Genomic DNA, 22,907 nt, shown 5'->3' on the forward strand with positions numbered 1-22,907 from the left:
ATATTCCAATGGTAATTTTTAAAAAATATGTATAATATATCAAGGTTTTTTGTTTCTGCTGGTCGTGAACAAAATTATCTCAATATTGGTGCACGTAACAAAATTCATCCCCTCTCTCTTTTTTTTTTTTTCCCTATCCATGTGCTGAGCAGTGGCCGTGAGCCTTCTGGAATCAGGTTCAATCTCCTGGAGGTTTCTGCAGCCAAACTGCTGCTAACAGTCTAGCAGAACAGCAGCATTAAGGCAGTCTTCCTCCAGTCCTGGACTTGCACCTCTCCTGGAAGTGGCTGGCACATCCATGTGGCCCCTGGAGGAGGTAGAGCAGGGGATCTCCACACACGTCCTTGCCTACAGGAACTGCCCACGCAGCTCTTATTGGCCAGGAATTGAGAACCACAGCCAATGAGAGCTGTGAGAGCGGTGCCTGTGAATGGAGGAGGCAGTGTGCAGAGCCCTCTGCCTCTCCCTCCAGAACTGCTGCTGGACATGCTGGCAGCTTTCGGGAGTGGCACATGACCAGGGCAGGGGTGAGCCTGCTTTAGCCTCACTGTGTCATCACCGGAAGGAAATATTGCCCCGTCAGAGTCCACATCCTGAACCCCTACCCCAGACCTGAACCCCTTTCTGCATCATTACTCTCTCCCCCAGGCTCAGTCCAGAACCACTCCCACACTCCAAGACCCCTTGGCCTGCATTCCACCCTCCTGCCCCAGCCTGGTCAAAGTGAGTAAAGGTGGGGTGGGGCCTTGGAGAGGAAGGAGATGGGGCAGGGTATTTGGGTTTGAGGTAGATCCTGTGTTGCACTTGAATTCAAACAGCGATCTTGTGCTTAATAAGGTTGGAGACTACTGTGGTAAGTCAGAGTTTTATTATAAATTCAGCCTAATTTTTTGTTTTGGATCCGTGCCAATATGGAATTGTGAATTCGTAATACTGGTCCTTTATGAACATATGAGTAATTTTACTATAAGTAGTTTGTCTCAGTACCATTTGTTATGTGCTTATTATGGGTATGTGTGTATGATGAATATTAGTTCAGGTTGTGTATATTTTACATGGAGATATAAAAGTTTTTAATATTATAATATTTTAAATATCAATTTAAGATAAAGACCTATTCTTGAAATCCTTGCTCTCATGAGTAGAACTCCTAGATCAGAGTTGGAGGATTAATGTGAATAAGCATTGCTAGATCAAGCCTTAATTTGCTTAACTGTTCCCACTGTTGCCTTTAATCTTAGCTGCCTGCATTGTGAATGTAAAATGAAGTAAAGGTAGCAATGTACTTGTCCTCTTTTGAAATAGGGTTGCCATGACAACCTACAGTTCAGTATGAAATCTGATGCATGCAACAGGCTGACACCTCTGATGGGAGGTTTGTGATTAATTCCCATATCCTGATTGCTTGTAAAATTACTAGTTTTTCCACCCGTATCAAATCGTTGCAATTAGGGAGAAAAATTGCAGGTCCTTTATCCACAGCAGAGTGGATGTGTAATCTGGCTTTGAAAAGTGAATCGTCACAGAGACCGTGTACGTGTGTGATTGTTTTATTAGTCCATCGAATCAATGACTTGGACTAAAGCCCAACTATCTTAAGCAAGTTGTGGAGTGAGTAGAATATTTAATATAAACTAGTACATGGCCAGTGATGTTTGCGGATATCCAACTGAAGTAGTATTTCTGCTATCAGTAAGGACAAACCATTCCAATTACTCAACAATAACAGTGATGTTGCTCATTGCCTTACTTTAGTTCTGCTGCATTGGGTTCCCATGGTAGCTGAAGTCAGTGGCAAAATTCTCAGTGGTTTTAATGGGATTGGGCTCAGCCTTTTAATGTACTGTAGTGGCCTGTCATGGCTCGTTCCCCACTCTGGCACGAAAAATGCAGAAGTGGGGGCCAGCAAAAGTACCCCAAAACCTTATTTACCAGGCTTTGGTATAAAACTTCCCCCCAAAATCTTAACAACCTAGATTTTGGGAATAAAATCTCCGCTGCCACCACCCAAGTAATAATAAGAAACCAGGGGAGAGATCATTTGGGAAATCTCACCCCTAAAGTAAAACCGGGACACAATTAACCAATACCAGGTTAATAAAAAGAAAAGAGCAAAACCTTTTATTATCACCACAATATTCCTGTTGCAAGTATAATGACCAGATGAAAAAGTAACAAGGTAATACTCATGGAGAAACTAGACCATGGGCCTAGAACTTGGTTACAAAGGAAAACCAAAACATGTTTTTAAAAGTGCACAGACAGCAGATCCCTTTATTTATTTAAAATTTATCTAAATTTTACCCTACTTACAGAAAGTGAAGAATTGGTTCTTGGAGACAGAGACATGTCTGTCTCCCTCAAAGCTGGAGGGAAATTCTCAGAGAGGGGGGAGGGAAAAACCAAATTTCTTTGTCCCAGTTTGAAAGTCCTACCTACATTCCTATTGGCCACTCCACCTGGCTAGGTGTAGTTAACCCCTTAGTCCCTAGGCTGCTGGCTAACCCTTATAATCATAATCATGACATGGCCAAGTTAGACTGCTTGATGGTTGAACTCAAGATCACCCTTGAGTCTTCATGCTCTAAAAACAAAGGTTCTTCTCAACAAATTAAATCCAAGTGAATCTCTGCTAACAATACAGGGCATATGACACACTTGAGCAGTTCTTGGGTCTGTCCAGTAGACCGCAATTGGTAGGGTGCTGAAATGCAGCCTCGCAGAACTGAATGCTTGCTAAATGGCATTCCAGTATGCTATGGTGTCCTCTTATTGCATTGTGATGATGAGGTTGTGTTGTTGTGATTTGATATCTTAGTGCAGGGGTGGGCAAATACTGGCCCATGGGCTGGTTCTGGTCCACCAGGGTTAACTCCTGGTGAGCCCCCATCTCTGTCTTTACACGGACAGCCACAGGTACTAGCAATCACAGCTCCTGTTGGCCACAGTTCGCCATTCCCGGCCAATGGTAGCGGCTGGAAGCGGTGAGGACTGGGACGTGGTTTCCTGCAGCTCCCATTGGCTGGAAACAGCGATCCACAGCCAGTGGGAGCTACAATCGCCGGGGTCTGTGGCCATGCAGGTAAATATAGCGGTGGTGAGCCACTTCCGTGTTGTTGCCCACTCCTGTCTTAGTGTGATTATTGAATGTCTCAATGCAGTGGGCCAAAGTGAGATCCTACTGGCAAAATTTCACCTTTTCTTAATGCAAAAAATCAGTGTGCTTCTTAGCTTCAGATGCAACCGCTCTGAGAAGTCACTTTGGATTACTTCAAAGGGTTCAGTTCAAACCAAAATAGATCAGAATTCTGTTCAGCAAAAGTGTGGGAGCTAGACTTGGGGTTATCAAACTGGGCTCATAAAGTCATGCTATGAAATGTTTTAAATGCCACTGGAGGCTGATCCAGGTTATGGAAGGGAACACAAAGAGAGAGAGCTAGAACTGAAATAGTGGATCAGAGTGAGCAGTTGGTTTTTATAGGTGGTGAGAGAGATTTATTGGCCAGGAAGTTTGATAGCTTTTTAAAAATTTGTTCCAGCTTAATTACATTTTCTGATGGGCAGGGTGGGTTTCTTTTAGGTTAGTGATTGAACTATCTCTCTTTATGAAAAAAACAAAACAACACTTCTACGGAAGAGTAGTCGTCTGACAGCTGAAAGGATCAGAGTAACTTTTTAGTAAAAGGGTTGTTTGTTCTCTGTAAAGCAATTAGCTTAGAAGGATGGATCGTGTTACATAAGGGGAATGGAAGCTTAGAATGACTGTCTCTCACAGCAGCACTCACCAGTTTGACCCTCATGCCCTGAAGAATGTTCCCAGTTTGTCCTTTGATCGATGATCAATGTAAATTGGGGAAAATTAATTGTTTGTTACAGCAGTTCTTCCTAAGTTCTCTTTGGCTCTGGTGCCACTGGCTCCCTGTGTGACCTTGGGCAAGTCGCTGCACCCTTCTGAACACTAATTAGTGTTTGTTCTGAAACAAGGTGTATGCATTACAAAGAACTGTAGATTGTATAAAAGGAACCACACTCAGCCTTTTTGATCACACACAACATAGATAGATAGATAGATGGAGAGGAAAAGAGAAGAAAGAACACACTTTAATATAAAGTGAGTTGGTAGATACAGATACACTCCCTCTCAGGAGTGTCACTTTTTTTGAAAGTTGAAATATGGTAACCCTATGACAAAACAGGTGTCAAATGCAGACCTGTAAAATAGATCAGATGAATGAATATTGGCCTGTCATGTACACATGCTTTGGGCATGAAACCTACCCGATTTGCAGCTCTTCAAGCAAACAATGGCTCTTATTGACGTGGAAAGACTGTGAGATCAGGCGTTGCATAGCATCAGTGAGATCCAGATATTCTCACTGTGTCTGCCAACAATCCAGGGCAAGAAGCAAATCTCCCCAGTCCTTTAATCTTTTTAGTAACTGCACTTTGAAAACTCAGACTGGTCCTGCATGGAAAGAATTCTGTTTTTTAGAATGGGGCTCTCTGTTGTTCAATGGATAATATGCTGGTTGAAATAATAATCTTGTTCTCCAAAGATTTTCAAGCATTTTACAAATTTAGCTGAGTTCTCCCAATCTACTAGTGCCTGTTTTCACTGCGATACAAAATGACCTATGTCGACAGTGCAGAGTCACGCAACTGAGTTGAAACTAGAACCAGGAAGTCCTGTGTAGCAGTCCCTGCTTTAAAATCTTATTGTTGCAGAGCTGGGACTAGAACACAGGGATCCTCTGACTTCTCATGCTTTGTCTCCCTTCTAGATAATGTTTCTTCCCAGCCCTGAGCCTAGTAACCTGACAGCCTGACTCATTGCCTCCTCTCCCCCATGACTTGACATAGTCCTGGTCCAATATCCTTAGCCTGTGGTCATTCTAGAAGTTTCTGTGTGATTGGGTTGTCTCAGAAAGCAGAGCTGACACACTTTTGACGTGAATAGCCTAGCAGCAGGCACTAAAGCCACCTTGTTTTCTCAGAGCAGGTAGGCAGGCTGGTTCCAGTTCATTAAGAACAGATGCCACACTGTTTGTTCTTGAGCTTTACAGGGCCAGGATGGCGAGCTCCAGAAATCCCAGTGATGAAAACTGAAGTTCAGCTGTCCATGATGACACTATCCTGTTGTAATGAAGAAGGGACATGCGAGAGCTGATCTGGAGACGCTAGGGGATGCAAATCAGCACTGTCTGCCCAGAAATATCCCATGGATCCAAAATACAGTCCTGTGCCACCTGTTGCCACTGTTCTATAGAATGGGCCAGTCTGAGATATGGTCGGAGGGACTCAGCTATTTCAGAAGAAAGAGCATCTTGACTGTAACCCTCATTTTTTTTTATGTGGCCTTAAGATGAAACTGTGACGTTTGCTGTACTGATGGTTGGCTACAAGCAGCATTGCAGCCAGGCTCTGCCTTCATGCCTAATTACCTGGGGAGCAGGGATCTAAAATCCCAGCTAATCAGTTAACTGGTTAAACCTTAGATTTACAGGCAGTCCCCGGGTTACGTACAAGATAGGGACTGTAGGTTTGTTCTTAAGTTGAATCTGTATGTAAGTCGGAACTGGCATCCAGATTCAGCCGCTGCTGAAACTGACCAGCGGCTGACTACAGGAAGCCCGAGGCAGAGTTGCTCTGCCCCAGGCTTCCTGGAATCAGCCGCTGATCAGTTTCAACAGGCTGAATCTGGACGCCAGTTCTTACATACAGATTCAACTTAAGAACCCCAGGCGTCCCCAAGTCAGCTGCTGCTGAAACTGATCAGTGGCTGATTCCAGGAAGCCCGGGGCAGAGCAACTCTGCCTCGGGCTTCCTGTAGTCAGCGCTGGTCAGTTTCAGCAGCGGCTGACTTGGGGACGCCTGGGGCAGAGCAGCTTGGGTGCTGCTGGGTTGCTCCAGTAGCGCCGCTCCTCGGTGCTACTGGACCAATCCAGCAGCACCCAAGCTGCTCTGCCCCAGGCGTCCTGATTCAGCCGCTGCTGAAACTGACCAGCAGGGGCTGAATCAGGACGCCTGGGGCAGAGCAGATGGGGTGCTGCCGGGTTGGTCCAGTAGTGCCCAGAGCGGCGCTACAGGACCAATCGGCAGCGCCCCAGCTGCTGTACCACAGGCGTCCGGAGCAAAGCCGTAGAGCACGGGGGCAGCGGGACAGCCCAGATGTGCCGCGGCTGTCCTGCTGCCGGCATGCTCTACGGCTTTGCTCCCCGTCTCCCTGGTCTGCTGGTCTCCAGGGAGACGGGGAGCAAAGCGGAGCAAAGCCTCTGAGGACGCCGGCAGCGGGACAGCCACGGCGCGTCTGGGCTGTCCGCTGCCCGCGTGTTCCGCGGCTTTGCTGCCCGTCTCCCTGGTCTGCTGGTTACCAGCAGACCAGGGAGACGAGCAGCAAACCCCGTTCGTAACTGCGGATCCGACATAAGTCGGGTCCGCGTAACTCGGGGACTGCCTGTACTTGGTTTACTGATTAAGCAAGATCCTGGGAAACCGCTCCAGCCTGACTGGAACATTCCCAAGCTTGCGGGGCTGCTAGCTCCTGCTCCTGTTGCCACAGGAGTCGTAGCTGGAGTTGAGGTACCTTGTTTTTAGTTTCCCCCACTGTCCCCATAACAGAAGGTTGATGGGAGCAAATGCTCCTGTTGACTTCCCTTACTCCTTGCAGAAGCAGCAGTACTGGCTGCTGATGGGGGAGAGGTGGGAGGGCGGGCACCCTCGTGAGTTTGATTTAGTGGGTCTTAACTAGAACCACTAAATTGAACTTTGGAAGCTTGATCCGGCAGCATCGATCTTCTGTTTAGTGAAAACATGGCCCTAATGTCATTAGAAGGTGGCTTTTGCTCTTGTTTCGTTCATGTTATTGTATTACAGTCTATGGTGTCAAGGGATCCCATATGGGATCGTGGCCTCTCTGAGACAGTCTTGCCTTAAAGAACTTAAGAGTCAAAATAGACAAAACAGACAGGGTTGTGGAAGGGTCTTTCTTTCTCTATTTACAACTCTTTCTCTCCCTAATCTTCTCCCCATTAAGGCAGAGTGTACGTAAGCCAAGCCAGCTTACTCACTGTCTGTATCAGAATGTTCTCTTGCCTTGGTGTGTTTGTTGGACCACAGCCTTCTGTTCATATTTGTTAATTTCAGTATCTGTTGTGGGAATATCTTGAAAATGACCAATCCAAAGTGTGTGTGCTTGCTCGTTCGTTTGTTCTCCGGTCAGCTGAAACAATGGGTTGCAGCATATTATATCCTCAGCTGTGTGCTTGAACTAGGGATGTAATAGTGTAGTCGATTAACTGATAAATAGAAGCCTATAGGTTAATGCTATAGACTATATGCATTTCCCTTCTTCTCCCCTCCCCTCCCCCCTGCAACACCAGTACATTTTTTTTAGCAGGCTGGCCAGCAGCCCAGCTCAGTTCTGGCTCACACCGGGTCTGGGACCTACCCTCACTGACTCTGCATTTAAAGTGTATTAGGAACTGGGTGGGCAGGCAGCCCGGCTCTGTTCCAGTTTGTGCTGGTTCTGGGAGCTCAGACTATCCCTCTTTTCCCCCTCTCCTCCCCCCTTCCGGACAGGAGCTGCTGCCACCTCGCACTGCTGCCTCTTTATCAGAGGCAGCACAGGGTGACAAGCAGCAGGTCTGCAAGAGGAGCTGGTTTTTAAACTGGCTCCCTTCATGGTCTAGCTCCTGCCTGGCACCCTGTGCAGCTGCCGCCCCCACCCCCGAGGAGTATAGAATAGTCAACTAACCAGTAAGAATTCATGAAGTTACGCGACTATTCAGTTAACAGATATTTAACATCCCTAGCTTGAACCTTCATCCCGCATGGGTACTGCTGGCTTCCTTGGTGATTGGAAGGGATATGAGAGTGCTGGAAAGTAACCCGCTGGAAAGTAATGAGACACAGGAACTGCTAATAAAGGGCTGATGAGTCCAACAGAATACATAGGATCTATTCCATTAGTACTGGGCTATGGTGGGCCATTAGACGAGGAAGGAGAGGTGGGGAGCAATTTTGGTCCCATCAGTGCCTCTTAGTAATTTGTCAGGTGTGATGACTGCCGTCCTTCTGGTGAATGAAATTATCTGGGGGGGGGGAGAAGGGTCTCCCCCTGCTGTGCACTGGAGAGAAATGCCTCTCCACTTTGTGCTTGACATGCAGTTGTTGTATCAGAATAACCATTTCAGTGAGGGGTGGGGTATTTTTTTAATGGATAGTTATGTCAGTGCACCCCCTAATACAGATGCAGTTACACCAAGATAAAGATGTTGGAAACCAGCACCTTGATAACAGTGTACTTGTGCCTATGCTTGGGGGTGGGGGCGAGGAGGGGTTTGTATTGGTTTCAGTGCACTGGTATAGTTAAAGCAGTACCACTGCTGTATGTAGACAAGACCTTAATGATTCCTGATTAGTATCTGTAGTCCAGCTCCGTCATGGCTGCAAATCCAGGCCTTTGTTTAGCTCCAGCTGTACAGTTCACTGATTGCTGCCACATATTTATTTAAGGGCTGAGTAATGCAAGTTGTCTAGTGTGCACCTCATGTTACCCTGGACTACACAACAGTTGCCTCGTCGGACAGCTGAGGATGCCATCCCTGCCTGTGGGAGCCGGCAGCTGAGGAGCCGTGCAATCTTTTCGGTGGGCATGGTGAGTCTCGCCGTGGGTCTTCTCATTCTGAGCTGATCGTTCTTTCTTGTATGTAGAGAAAGAAGATCTTAGTAATCTAAATGCCCTGCTTTGCTGTTTGTCTGTTTCCCCATGGGCTCTCCCGAATTGCCTGCTGTTTCTTGTTGGTTCCCTGAACACCTGAGCATGTTCCTTCTGCACAGAAAGCCACACCGTGCAGGCCAGTTACTCGTATTAATGGGAAGTATACTGCTGTGCGCAGTGAAGTAGCATGGACACCTTCAAAGCCTGCTGACAGTGTAGTAATTCATTTCCTGGTGGGTTTCACTTTAGATCACTTGGCCGTGCCTCTGTGTGACTGAGAGTTTGTAAAGGAGAAAAACAAGTAGAGATGGTTCCCAGAGCATATGGTGGGAAAAGCAGTGACAGAAGGAGAAGTCTGGAGCTCCTCACAACTACCACATTGCTCCACAGATTTTCCTGACTGATTTATTATTATTCATCCTATATTTGTTCACAAAGCAGAGATCTGTCACCAACAATAAAATCCAAAGCAATGTAGGAGGGCTTGGTGCTGCAGGGAGTTGAGTATTCTAGCCCTGATCCAGCAGAGCCCTTGAGTGCATTAATTCAAACGCATAATTAATTCTAATGCATCTCATGGTCAAGTCTTTCTGCTGAATTGGAGATGGAGTGCTCATCACCTAGTAGGATCAACCCCTGGAAGAAGGAAAAATGGAACGCTGGACGTATCTCATGTATGTTTTGAAAACATTCACCTGCCGCATGTGCTCATACAGTCCAGGCCTGGAGCCTGCTCACTTGCTAGAGTGGCTTTGTTGAAGTTGCATGTATAAGTAAGATCTTCTCCCAGGAGCATGATTTCACAGGATTGAGTCCTTGATTAGCTGCATCGTCCAGGCTGCTTCTGCCAGTTTCTCTTTACACGAACAGTAGAGTTCTGGGCTCTGTGACTCACCAAAGCAGATAACCAGAACTTGAAAGGTTGTACTGCCTCTTGTCCAGTGAAGGGCTGTAGCTACAGCTACAGATTCCAATATCACCTGCAGACTTTGAATGTTTAAAACTAACCCATTATCTTGGGCCATCCACTTTCCTCTGTACTCAGGGCTGCTCACCATGTGATTCTAGTAGCATTTATGTAGCATTTCAGTGAGAGCAGAGCAGAAGCAGGGCTTGCTGCATGTACACAACACTTTAAGGTCCCAGCTTCCAAAACTCAACCAGGCAGGTCCCTCGGCTGGCATAGGCTCTTTTTGCTGCATTATGGCGCAGTGATGATTTACACTAGCTGCGGATCTGGCCTGGGAGTCTAGGATCCCATCTGAATTGTGTGTGGTTAATTTACATGGGCAGCTATCATGGTTGAACAAATTAGTTAGATATTTGCAGGCCCAATGAGCAGTTTAATTATTTGTATGTGCAAACACCTCATCTGCATGTGTGGTCATGGCAACTGCAGTTACATGCACATTTTTTGACTTCTGCCCTGGACTCCTGTAATTTAAAATATTTATTAATTAGACTTTTACTATTCACATCATGTTTTCTAGGCTTGTAAACTGTGAATCACACCAAAGCCGAGCAGATTGGTGGCTTTCTTATTTACACATGGTAAAAGAGCTTTGCTATGTGAATTTGGCAGCTTGCATGTAGTGTTGTGGAACTGGCCTATAGAGGGATTTCCAGATCCTTGAGTTAGAGACAATCCTCAGTTCCAAAAGGAAGAAACAGAATCCAAAAGCAAATCATTTTGTGATCAATTGGCTGATCACTTCTTCAATCCTACAGTTATTTCCTCCGTATTTAAACTAGACCAAGTCTGCTTGATCCCCATTAATTCGTTTAGTATATTTGCTATATAAAGCCTCATCCCATTTCAGTATGAATTCATCCTCTGCCCCCAGCAGTCTTTTATGCAACCCTTTTGTGTCTTTGGGAGATGCATGTTTCCATTTCTGGTTCCATTCTACTCACGCCTTTTGCATGGGAGACGAGTACGCTGATTTTTCTAAAATTCAGAGGAACTCTTCCTTGATTTTTGGAGTCTGATGCATTTCCTGCTGGTTACTTAGGAGGTACAGCGTGTGTGTGTGTGTGTGTTGGGGGGGGAGAGGGGTGCAGCGGTGCTGAGCTGATGTGTACAGCACAATGCTCAAGTGACTAAGATCTGTGACTAATTAAACCATTACTGAAAATGTTCCAGTAATGCTGCAAGGTGAATTGCGTCAGGTTGATCTTGTTTTCTGGCTGCTTAGATGGAGCTTAGTTTAATGAAATTAACTGAACACAAATGAGAGGATTTGGAAAAACCATGTGAAAAATAAGTGGTCAGAAATGGTTAGCATGACTGTGAGATCCAGGTCCAGCAATTGTAAACCCAGGCTTATGATGTAATGTGGATGCTCAAACATGGAGTTGGAAGCACACACAGTAATAAAATTCTGCCCGTGAGAGGGATGGGCCTCAAAGCTGGAGCTCCAGCAACATCTATGTTACAATTTATAGCTGCACAGCCTGAGCCCTGTGAGACAGTCAGCTAACAAATACCAGTCGCAACTGTGCTGCGGGACTTTTAGAGACTCAGGTTTGCAATGAAGTGCTGAGATACCCTTAGAGACAGTGGAGCTTGCTAAGAGTGCCCAGAAACCATAGCAATGGTCAGTTTTTAAATGTGTGGAGCAAAAGGTTGCACTGCACTCAACCACAGATTTTGGCCTGGGATAGCCCAGGTTTTTCCATCCGCGCATGCCACAAAGTCTTTTCTCTCTGGCCCAAAGAGGTGGGTGATGTATATGTGAGTGTTAAGTGTTGCTAGGTCTTGGAGTAACTGATGGGTCTTGAAAGATCACACAGGGAGCCCCACAGTTCTCATGTAGAATAAGCTACGCAGGATCAGATAAGCCAGCTCTCCTGCCATCTGATTGGGAAGGAGCAGAGAATGATGGATTTGTGATTTACAAGCACAAATACACCTGGCCACTGCTGTGTAGAGCCAGAGTCTGGGAGGTGATCTTGGTAAGGACAAGTCCTCGATAGGGTGGAACATCACAGCGACTCTCCTCCTTGAACCCCAAGGATGTCCAGTGAAGACTCTTCGGTTTGGCTAATGGTATATTCTTAAACAAAGACACGCTGTAACAGGTAACCAGGCTAATAGAGCCTCTCGTTAGCTTGGGTCCTCTGGGAGAATGTTAATGACCTTGTTAGTGCTAACAGAAAAGCTGTTTGGACATACTTGCCAATTACCCAGTGGCGCTCATGGGCTCTGATGAGGTGCTTGCGCGTGATCCCCCCCCCCCTCGTGGGAAAGTCAGGCTGCTTACAAGGCCGTAAATCAATGGCTTAGGCCTCGTTGGCATGCTGTGCAATCTAGGGATGTTAAATTTAGATTAATAGTTGAATAGTGGATGAGATTTCCATCGACTATTCGATTAGTCTGGGTTCTTGCTACAGTTCAAAAGCGGAAGCTCCACAGGGAGCATGGGGCCAGTGGGGGACTCCTGCTGGCCCTGCACTCCCTGTGGAGCCTCAGCCTTTGAAATGTACAGGAGCCCCAGCGGGGAGACTGCTTCAGTCCCTGCTTGCGCTGTTTCCCTCTGTGCCTCTACCTTCCCTGCCCCCCGTGGAGACAGTGCTGGGGGGAAACTGGCTTTTAAGCTGGCTCCCTGCAGCACCGACTCCTGCTCCCCTCCTTTGGTGCCGCTCTCTGACAGGCAGCAAGGTAGGGAAGTGACCAGTCGCATCACTAATCTACTGTCCTATAAGCATAAGCTTATCAGATAGTCGACTAGTCACTTACATCCCTAGTGCAATCCCTGACTAACAACCTCAAAGAGAGCGACTCCGGGCTCCATTTGACATCAGGGAGGTTTCTGAATCCAGTTGGACATGTGAAACTCTCTACTTTGAAGTGTGAGTCAGGCATCTTAACTTTTTAGAGAAGCCCCAGGTAACAGACACTGCAGGCATCCTGTGGAAACATGAACACCAGTGCTGTGTGACCAGAGAGTCGCATGAATTGTGTCTATTGACTGTTAGGAGGCACCGCACATCTTCACATCACAGGCATTTGACATTGAGGAGTTAGATTACTCAACAATAAACCAGGTCTCTTAGCGCACAGGTGAGTAATGTTCACGTTATCTGGGTGTCAGTAGGGGACTAGATATCTTGGAATTCTTGGCACTTTTCTGTGTGGGGAAGCCCAGTGGCAAATAATTTGATAATGGAAATAGAATCTGCCTTAGCAATGGCTACCCGGTGGCAGCTCTGATAAAGGGACGTGCTAGAATTGAACCCTGTTTATGGTAGGTCCTGTGTACGCATTGCACCCCTTTATCCTCCAGCTGGGCAGAGGGTGATGGGTCCTCAAATCCAATCTTCAACTTGGAGTGGTGCTAACCATTTTCCATCTAACTCATCTGGGTCTGCGAAAACCCAGTGTATTTAGCTCAGTTTTGTTTGAGGTTTTTGGCTCTTTTTGAGCTTGGAATGAGAACTGAACCCAACTTGCCCCTGCACTCAAAGTCCTATGAACTTTGCCTGTGCTGGCTGTAGACCCAAACATTGTGACCGACCAGTAACTGCAGTGGGGCAAACCAACACACATGCAGCCCTTTCCTCTCCCAGATTCAAACTTGCCCAAAGTTAGGGAAGCTTGCATCAGATCTCTGCAGTCTGGACCCATCTGAACTCCGAGCTAAGCTCTTGTGACCCTAAACCCATGGACTTTGTGCATTTCTTAGGTAGTGCCCTGCACCACAGATCCTTTGATTAGAACCCTTTTGAATGTCCTAGCACCAAAATCTATCTGGCCAGGAATGAAGTGCTGCGTGAGCTAGCAGATGAATGGTCAGAATTTCCTGTGTGCACCTCCGTGCCACTTATCCTCAGCCTGGTATGCTTGTCCACTCACTTGGGTATGGCCTTTATAAATGCGCTGCCTCTGAGGGAACAGACATGATAAGGTTCCTGACACCGAGGGTTTGTTTTCACAGCTTTGCAAAGCCGCTGCCTTGGAGATGAGTGATGGCAAAGGCTGTGTCCAGACTCAGGGGTTTTTTCGGGAAAAGTAGCCTTTTCCCGAAAAAACTTCCCCTGCGTCCAGACTCAAGCTGCGTTCTTTCGAAATTAATTCGAAAGAACGCGGCTTTTCTTTCGATGGCGGTAAACCTCAATTTACGAGGAAGAACGCCTTCTTTCGAAAGTTCCTCTTTCGAAAGAAGGCGTTCTTCAATGTAAATAGGGCTTCTTCAAAAGAGAGCATCCAGACTCATTGGATGCTTTCTTTCGAAAAAGCAAGCCGCTTTTTCGAAATTTCTCCGTGCAGTCTAGACGCTCTCTTTCGAAAGAGGCTCTTTCGAAAGATGCTTTCGAAATAGCCTCTTTCAAAAGAAGCCTGCAGTCTAGACATAGCCAAAGAGGCCTGCTTTTATCATACTGTGTCAGGTTCACATAATCTTCTGCTGTGTATAGTTGGGACCAGTTGTACAAACTGGCTCTTGGTATTCCAACCCTGGGTGGTTGGCAAATCTTTGAGCCAGCCCATGTTGTATTCTGGATTCCTGCCCCACCTCTTTTGTGGAAGTATTTGGAAAACTGCGTAATAAAATAATCCTGGTTCATGTTCCACAGCTTCAACACAAGGGATGGAGGAACCAGAACAATCACATGCTATTATTCATTTTTAGTGCTTTCCATCCATGTATCTCAAAGCAGTTTGAAGAGGAGGGTGAGTATCACGATTTCTATTTTACAGATGGGGAAACAGAGGCACAGAGCAGATCAGTAATTTTAACCACAGTCATCCAGCAGTCCAGTGACAGACCCTGAAATAGAGCACAGGCTCTCAGTCCGGTGTACTTTTGTCTGGCCCATGCTGCTTCAGCTTGTTTGGCTGTTACGACTGGGATCTTGTTTCCTGTGAAAATGCTGCGGTTCTGAGTCAGGCCTGTTAAGTTAATTAGGTGAGTGCTCAGCTTATGAAGTTAATGATGCCTAGATGTAGAGGTCTGTAAAGCCGCCGCCTTATTAGGTTTTACAGATCGTGACTGCGTGGGTTCTCCAAGCATGTGACTTCCGAATGGTAGCAGCACCGCAGTCTCTTAGCTACGTTTGGAACTTCTCAGAACCCGCTGGACACGTGAGACGTTAGGGTAGCTGCGGACTCATATCTGTCTCTAAGCATAACCAAAATGACAGCCAGTGCTAGGATACAGTAGTATCACCTAGGGCCAAGAGTTACATTGCAGCAGCCACACTGTGGCACGTTCGATGCCCTGACGATGTGCAGGAGGGATTGCTCTGAGATGTAAGGGCACAATGGTTAGTTGGTTTAATTGCCCTGGAGACAGCTGCTAGCTGTTTTATGTAAGCCACCCATCTGCCAAGCAGTATAGTGGGAGGTGGGGCTTGGCATATGGGAGGGGCTGTGGAGCCTGCGATGAATGTCTGGTTGCAAGCAGGGCATGGAATAGTTGTTATAAGGTTCAGAGGAGCGATAATGGAAAAATTAGCCCAGTGCTCTAATAGCTGCAGCTGATGTTATCAGACAGATCCTGGTCCTTCTGCCTGCTCCACTGCTCCCCTGATTGGGGCATTCTGACATTATCAAACTTCATCTAATCGGACTGCTTGATTGGCTTGAGTGTTCCTAGCTCTCCTGCAAGCTAAGAGGTCACTTGCTGATGTCAGGCTGTCCCAAACTCCTGTCAATGTCTCAGGTGACAGCTTGCAAACTGCTGAATGTCAGGGTGGCTTATTTGGAAAATAGGGACACTGATTCTTGCTTGTTTTCCGGGGGAGGAGGGGGGAAGCACGTGCGCGAGAGAGAGAGAGAGATCGATCTTGGGACAGGAGCTGTTGCATTAGATCCTGGCTTAGCCAGGCACTTACATGACTTAGGACCTTGAATTTAAGCACGCACTTAACAAACAGATAAGCTTTGGCAGAATGCACTGTCACTGGGTGCTCTGGCAATTTTAAGAATTTGGGAGTAGCCTGTATTTGGAAAGACTGCTGCCTCGCTAACAACGGAGACCCCAGGCCTGGAATACACACCCAACACCTTGCTGCCAGAGTCTGAAACTCTCCAGTACTTCATTAGCCTGCCCACACTTGTCTCCTGGCTAAGCTGTTAGGCTCCTGAGGAATTGCTGTCTGTGCTAGGAGAGTACAGGAAGTGAGGAGGTGACTTATTCTTTGCTATTCATTTACTCTCTGTTATAGCAACTGAGTGAATGTTCTGGTTGCTAAGGCTTCCTCCAGATAATGGGTGCTGGTATGTGCCTCAGAGACCAATTAGACCACATCTTTGAGTGAGTAGTGGCTAAAGGAAAACCAGGGTTGAAGGCTGGTGGTCCTGGGGGAAGTGTGGCATCCCCCTCCTCCCCTCCCATAGGCATCTTGCTGAGCAGGAGACTTGTTAATTGCATTAGGACAACTGGTGCTGCAGACCGAGAACTAAGCTGAGGCTGGACCCTCGAGGCTTTTTAAAAAAATAAATAATGAATTGGCTAAATAATTCACAAATTTGATATAGATGTGAGACTGGTTAACTAAGCTCATTAGCAAATCAGAGCTGATCAGAGATCTCCTGCAGCTCTCTTGTATGCTCGGACAAGCCATTTCTATACCAACTGGCCTGCTAGGATTCTGAGTTGGCCAAACTACATGTGAATTAGTTAGCCTGAGCCAGCCTTCAGGGGGATGTCTTCACTGCAAAGATGATCTGTTTCTACATTAAGGTAGCTGTCTCTACGTACAGTCCTCATGGAAAAAAGGCCCAAGTAGGTTTGACTTCTGGATACTTAGTTGAGGTCAACTGCAGATGAGGAGGGGTAGAAGGTTGATCTGGACCAGCAATTGAAAATGACCATGTCTTGTCTCCAATTGGATTTACGTTGAGAGAGCTGCCTCCTGGTAAAAACATCTTTCTCTGCAGTGCAGGCACAGCCTTCATTCACCCTTCTATGAAGTGCACCATGCCCAAGGCTATATCATTATACATTGCCTATGGCTGCATTCCTCCCTGTGTTCTTGACTCTCATTGGTAAGTAATACATCATCGGTTCATCGGCGCACACATACGGCGCTGTCTCCAAGTGCCTAACCCACATAAGTGATTCCAAAGCCATGCCATTATGCTGACTGGGAGGCACGTGCAGTGGTATAGAACAGCCTGGCTTAATCATCTGCTTTTAGGAAGAGAGGGCAAAAATCACTCCTCTGCCATGTGCCTATTTATTCTACAGAGAGAAGTACAAAGCTGATGCCTTCTCCTTGAAGGCTAGAGGCCTGTGCCACTTAACATGATCACTGTGAATTTATTATAAACTGGGAGACGGCCGTGCTGGCAGAGGCAAAGCCAGGAGCAGAGAACTGTTCTCTCCCCCCACATCCTGTCGGCAGTGGCGTCTTTTTGTGGCGCTTCCGTCTGCGTTTGTATTCTGGGCCAGCTCTTTGCGTTTTGCAGGTAATTGCTTGGTGTAGTGGAGAAGCAACAGGCCAGCGTGTGCTGATGCCTCATGCCCAAAGGTTCACTGGCCAAGCTACTCAGAGTGGAGGGCATTTCAGCACCGAGTCCTTTGTGACAATTAGCAATAGGACCTGTTTCTAATGGATGCTGCAGTGTCAGCCAGGGTCGTTAGCTCAAAAAAAGATGCCAAGCCCAAACCTTTAAATACCTGCTCCAACTTTGTTTCCTGAGCCTTCTGATTCTGCTTTTTCTCTAGCAGCGTAGGCCCATGTCCTCAAAAGCATTTAGGTGCCTAATTCCCACTGGGAGCTAGGCACCTAAATACATGGGCATCTGGTAGCTCAGGCGGGGGAAGGCCAGGGCCCCAAGGCTTTAAGCCGTGTGCATCTTGCTCTAAACCTGTGCCCTGTGGCAACCCGCACTCTTCCCGTTTGAAATGCCGCAGGGAGGCACATCAAGCAGAAAATTGCTCTATCTGCAAAGGATTCAAGCCCAGAACTACGAGAGAAAGGGATTCTCGGCTAAAACTTTTGTTGATGGAGTCAGTGCTGCAGCCTGAGAGCGAGAAGCGTCCCCACTCCATACACAGCGCACCATCTGCTACATCTGCGGCACCAGCCAGACATCACGCGGCCATGCCGAAGGCGCCCCGGCACAGGTCACAGTCACAGGCACCGAGGGGCTCCAAAGACTCCAGGGGGTGGTCGACGGAGAGGCGTGGTCAAAAAGTGCGCCCTAAGGAGGGGCATTTGACCTCTAAGGCACCTAGGAGGAGGCGCAGCCTGGACCAGACTCAGAGCCCAGGGCAGGCAGATGGAATGGGGGATATCCAGCATCCCTCTACCTTGGAGACCTTCGATGCAGCACGCAAATTCATCAAGCTGACCTCAACGGAGGGGGACGGCTCGGTGTCACAAGTGCGGGCCACACCACATGGCGCGAGTGCCTTCCTCCCGGCACCGTCATCAGTGCTGTGGGTCCCACAGACCACCGTATCGCCTCCAGCCCAGCTGCTGTCTCAGGCACCGGCACCGACCCCCTCTTACTGACCTCGGCACCGGCATCAGGTCAGGCAGGAACCCCGCTGGCACCGGTTCAGTTGGCACCGGGGCAGATAGTGCAGCCCCAGGCAGCACCCGATGCAGGCAGCACTGTCCCAGGTGGCACCGGAGGTGGAACCACTACTAAGATCTCTACCGGTGCCAGCCTCCGCATCAAGCCAATTGCCTGCACTGACGGCACTGATGCAATCGGCGCCTTACAGGGCACCGGCACTGATGCCTCTACTGGCACCTATCCTGGCACCAGGCCAATTGCTGATGGCACCAGCGGTACCGCAGCCAACCACAGTACCTCAGGGGTAGTTCCCAGTTTACCAAATGCCAATGGGAATGATGCAAACCCCGCAGATGCCTCCCCTGGCACCACTACCAGGGCACAGAGGTAAACCATCTGCTATAGCTGTGCACCAGAGGGAACAAGTTTTGACTGTTCCCCCATGGTCAGCATCAGACTATTCTTCCGAGTCTGAGGCAGAGTCTGTATGATCTGACAGATCCTCTTACAGATGCAGATCTAGACACTGGTCCCATTCAAGCCATAGATCTGGGCACAGGACCTCTGCGGACCAACAAGCATGGCAAGTGCAGTGGCAGCCCCAGCCACAGTGGCCGTTTTGGACACCGTGGGCCTACCGCCCAGGGGCCCCCTCCCTCTTGGTCAGTTGTGGGGTCATCCCGTAGGAGCAGTGCCCCTTCCACCACTCTCTTGTGAGCCCTACCACTGGAGGAGAGCCAACTTGCTGCGCCATCAATTCAGCCTCCGGTGATTGGTCAGGGGCAAGGGGCTACAATTCCATCCGTGAATTCAGAGCAGGCAGGCCCTTCGACCTTTGAGAACCTGGCAGCGCCTGAGTGTGAGGAAGAGCAAGCACCACAGAGAGTCATCTTCCTCCTTACCAGATGAGGCATTGGCGGTCCTGGTGCCCCAACTTCCCTCCATGGACGCCAGGGCCCACCAGGACTTGCTAAGAAGGTTGGCTTTCAACCGGGCAGTGAAGGCAGAAGAGGTCCAAGAGGAATTGGCCCCTATGGTAGACATTTTGCCTGCATCGGGCCCAGGCCATGTGGCACTATTGCTGAACAAGACTGTAGATAGTCAAAGACCCTGTGGCAAACGCCTGCATCGATCGCGCTAACACAGATGGGTGTGGAAAGGCAACACTATGTGCCCCAAGCGGGGTATGAGCATCTCTTCACCCTTTCCACGCCAGGGTCCATAGAACATCGGGGACCACCGGGCCCGACACAAAAAGCTAAAGACCCTAAAAAGCTGGACCTCCTGGGTGGGAAAATATATGCCATGGGAGGCCTGCAACTCCGTATCGCAAACCAGCAAGTGGTGCTGGGGTGCTACACCTTTAATACCTGAGGATCGGTGCAGAAATGTAGGGACCATGTCTCTTCCCCCCCCCCCCCCCCCCCCCCCACTCTCCCGAGTACTGTCAGAAATTCGGTGCCATCACGGAGGAAGGAAAGGCAGTGGCATGTACAACCCTCCAAGCAGCCCTGGATGCGGCAGACTCAGCAGCTCGGACCATGGCCACAGCTGTGTTTGAGGAGGTGTGCATGGCTACAGGTTTCAGGCATCCCATCAGAGGTGCAAACTACTATACAGGACCTACCATTTGAGGGGCCGGGCCTTTTCTTTGAGCAGACTGACTCTAAACTCCACAGCCTGAAAGATTCGAGAGCAACATTAAAATCTCTCGAAATACGTACCCCCAGCGCCTCAAAGGAGACCCCTCAATCCTAGACCACATCATAGGCCTTTTCAGTGGGGATTTGGGCCAGATAGAGGACAAAGGAGGGGGTGCAATAGTGCTTGTGTTGCCCAGTATAGGAACAGATGAAGAGGTCCTAGATCAGACTGAGTGAGGGTCCGACCCATCTCAGTGCAACAGCCCAAGCCTTCATTTTGAAGGTACGTTTGAGAGCAGAATAGTAGTTATTACCACCCCCCCCCCCCCATACCTCCCTTTGGATACAGACTCTCCCTATGTTGCCAGGCATGGTCAGGATTACGTCAGACCGCTGGGTACTCGACCTGGTGAGACAGGGATACACTACACCCTTCCTCTCTACCCCTTTCCCCGTCCCTTTTCTCCCCTCTCACGAGACCCTGCTAAGGCAGGAAGTGTCCAAAGTTCTGTCACTAGGGGCCATAGAACCGGTTCTGCAAGGACTCAGAGGGAGGGGATTTTATTCCCGGTATTACCTTATTCCCAAGGCAAAAGGGGGCCTGCGTCCTATTCTAGATCTGAGGAATCTGAATGCTTTTATAAAGAAAACAAAGTTCAGAATGGTCACCTTGGCCTCCATTATTCCATCCCTTCAGAACAGAGACTGGTATGCTGCTCTCGACCTGAAAGATGCCTACTTCCATATTTCAGTGACCCCAGCACACCAGAAGTGTCCCAGATTCGTGGTGGGTCAGGACCCACTTCCAGTTTATGGTCCTCCCATTTGGCTTATGTACAGCCCCAAGGGTGTTCACCAAATGTACAGCAGTGGTAGCGGCGTTTGAGACGCCACAGGGTTCAGGTATTCCCATATTTAGATGACTGGTTGATAAGAGGCACATCTCGAGACCAGATGACAAACCATATTGAAATGGCAAAGGCGCTATTTGGGAATCTAGGTCTACTCATAAACGACATCAAGTCCTCACCAAACCCCACACAAGTAGTAGAGTTTGTAGGAGCTTGTTTGGACTCCTCTTTAGAGAGGGCCCCTCTGCCAATAGACAGATTTCTCATAATATACTCGCTAACAGATCTGCAGAGGTTTCCCACCACTACGGCGAGAACCTGTATGAGGCTCCTTGGCCACATGGCAGCGTGTACCTATGTGGTAAGCCATGCCAGGTTACGCATGCGACCGCTGCAAGTGTGGCTCAAGGCAGCACACAACCCCATGAGATGGCCTCTGGATGCAGTGGTTACCATACCAGAACCGATACTCCGCTCTCTAGACTGGTGGAAGCACCAGAGCACGGTGTGTGCGGGAGTTCCCTTTGTTAGAGTCCCCGTCAGTGCGGTTGGTCATGGATGCATCAGACACGGGATGGGGGGCGCACTTGGGCAGCCTCAGAACTCAAGGTACGTGGCTACCAGAGGTCCAGCCTGATTCATGCTCCCTAGGCATCTTGTCCTGTTGCCAGCTGCACTGGTCAGGTCTGCTCACCGAGGATCAGGGGCAGCGTTTCCCTAATGGCTCTGAGGGTGGAAAAAGGCTTGGAACATACGTACAAAATGCGTTCCCAGGAGATTCAGAGCAAGAAGATTTAACAGTGAAATTTCAGTATAGACAGAAAAACCATGAGAAGAGCTCCTTTATACAATGCATGATGTCTATCCTTGCTGTCAGTGCAGTCTCACCCGACCCTGTTCCTAATGAACAGGCTTCATTGTACATTCTTCATTCTTCTACTCTGAGGTACTTGGGACCAGGGCTGGACTGGGGCGGGGGAGAGCTGGCTGGACAGCTGCCTGGGGTGCCAACCTATGGGGGGGCACCTGATGGCAGCTGTAAGGGGCGCAGCGCACCGGGGGGCAGGGCCACACATGAACCATGCGCCCGGGGGCAGAGCCACGCATGCGTCACGCACCCGCTGCCCAGGGCGCAGGAATGGCTCGAGCCGGCCCTGCTTGGGACACTGCTCAGATCTAATACTTCATGGCTTCCTGGAGCTAATCCCATCTCCATGGCTGCGTCCAACCCTGAGGACGTGCGCGATGCCAGTCTAAGTTCTGTCCATGCTCTCTGATTCAAGCAGTGATTACTAAAGCCTTGTCCCAAGAAATCAGACCATGAAGCTCGGCCAATAGGTTAGTGTCCTTCTCATTTCCTGCTGGAAATAGCTGTGTCAAACCATGTCCTTCGCAGGTCTGATGCCTCCAAGGGAGAAATGTTGAACCACAACTCCAGGGGAGGTCACTGAGAGGAGCAGATCCTTGTTAGCAGAAATAATGATTCTGCAGCTAGCGAATAGAATAATCCATCTAAAGACCGGTCCTGGGACTTGATGAGTCCCCTAAGCCACGTCCCGTCTGTTTGCAGGCTGTGTTCAGAGAACAGTGGGGAGCCAGGCACACGTTCCAGATAACGGGAGGCAAAAGAGCATGATGCGACGTGTTTTGATCAGTCATGCTGGGAGAACATTCCTTATTTACTCTGGAGTGTCTAGAGAACATGTTCAGTTGTGTCCTGATGAAAGCCTTGATGGAAGGCTGCTTCATTCCAGCCTGTCCTCACCAATACCAAAGGAACTAAAGCTCCAGAGACCAGGGACTGATAGACCTCTGCACTCTATGGAAAATACAACCGCTGGCAGTGCCCTCTTAGAGCTCTTATCCTGAGTGTGAGTATGAAAGGCCTGACAAGCCAATAGGCCGCTGCTGTATGTACAGGCAGTCCCCGACTTACGTGGATCCGACTTATGTCGGATCCGCACTTACGAACGGGGCTTTTCTCGCCCCGGAGCTGGCGGGCGGCAGGACCGCCCAGAGCGCACCGGTCCCGCCACCGCGTCCTTCGGGGCGAGAAAAGCTGCTCCGGGTCTCCCTGGTGTGCTGGGGGGGGACTCCTCCCCAGCACAGCAGGGAGACAGGAGCAAAGCCGCAGAGGCGGCGGGACCTCTGCGCCTCCGCGGCTTTGCTCGGGTCTCCCTGGTCTGCTTGGGGGGGGGGGGGATGGGGCGCTGCTAGTCGCC

General features: G+C 48.8%; 1 protein-coding gene across 9 annotated transcripts in view; it reads left to right on the forward strand.

The window, feature by feature from the left end:
• RPH3AL (rabphilin 3A like (without C2 domains)) overlaps positions 1 to 22,907 on the forward strand; it is a 99,798-nt gene that overhangs the window by 10,444 nt on the left and 66,447 nt on the right. For 2 of the 9 annotated variants that reach the window (XM_075904669.1, XM_006138670.4), the window contains exon 2: positions 8,515 to 8,656. The exons of the other annotated variants lie outside the window; for them this stretch is intronic. The gene's annotated coding sequence lies outside the window, so the exon portion shown is untranslated. The remainder of the gene's footprint in view (positions 1 to 8,514; positions 8,657 to 22,907) is intronic. 9 annotated transcript variants of the gene reach the window in all.

This window comes from Pelodiscus sinensis, chromosome 21 (genome assembly GCF_049634645.1).
Source record: "Pelodiscus sinensis isolate JC-2024 chromosome 21, ASM4963464v1, whole genome shotgun sequence".
NCBI classification, from domain to species: domain Eukaryota; kingdom Metazoa; phylum Chordata; order Testudines; family Trionychidae; genus Pelodiscus; species Pelodiscus sinensis.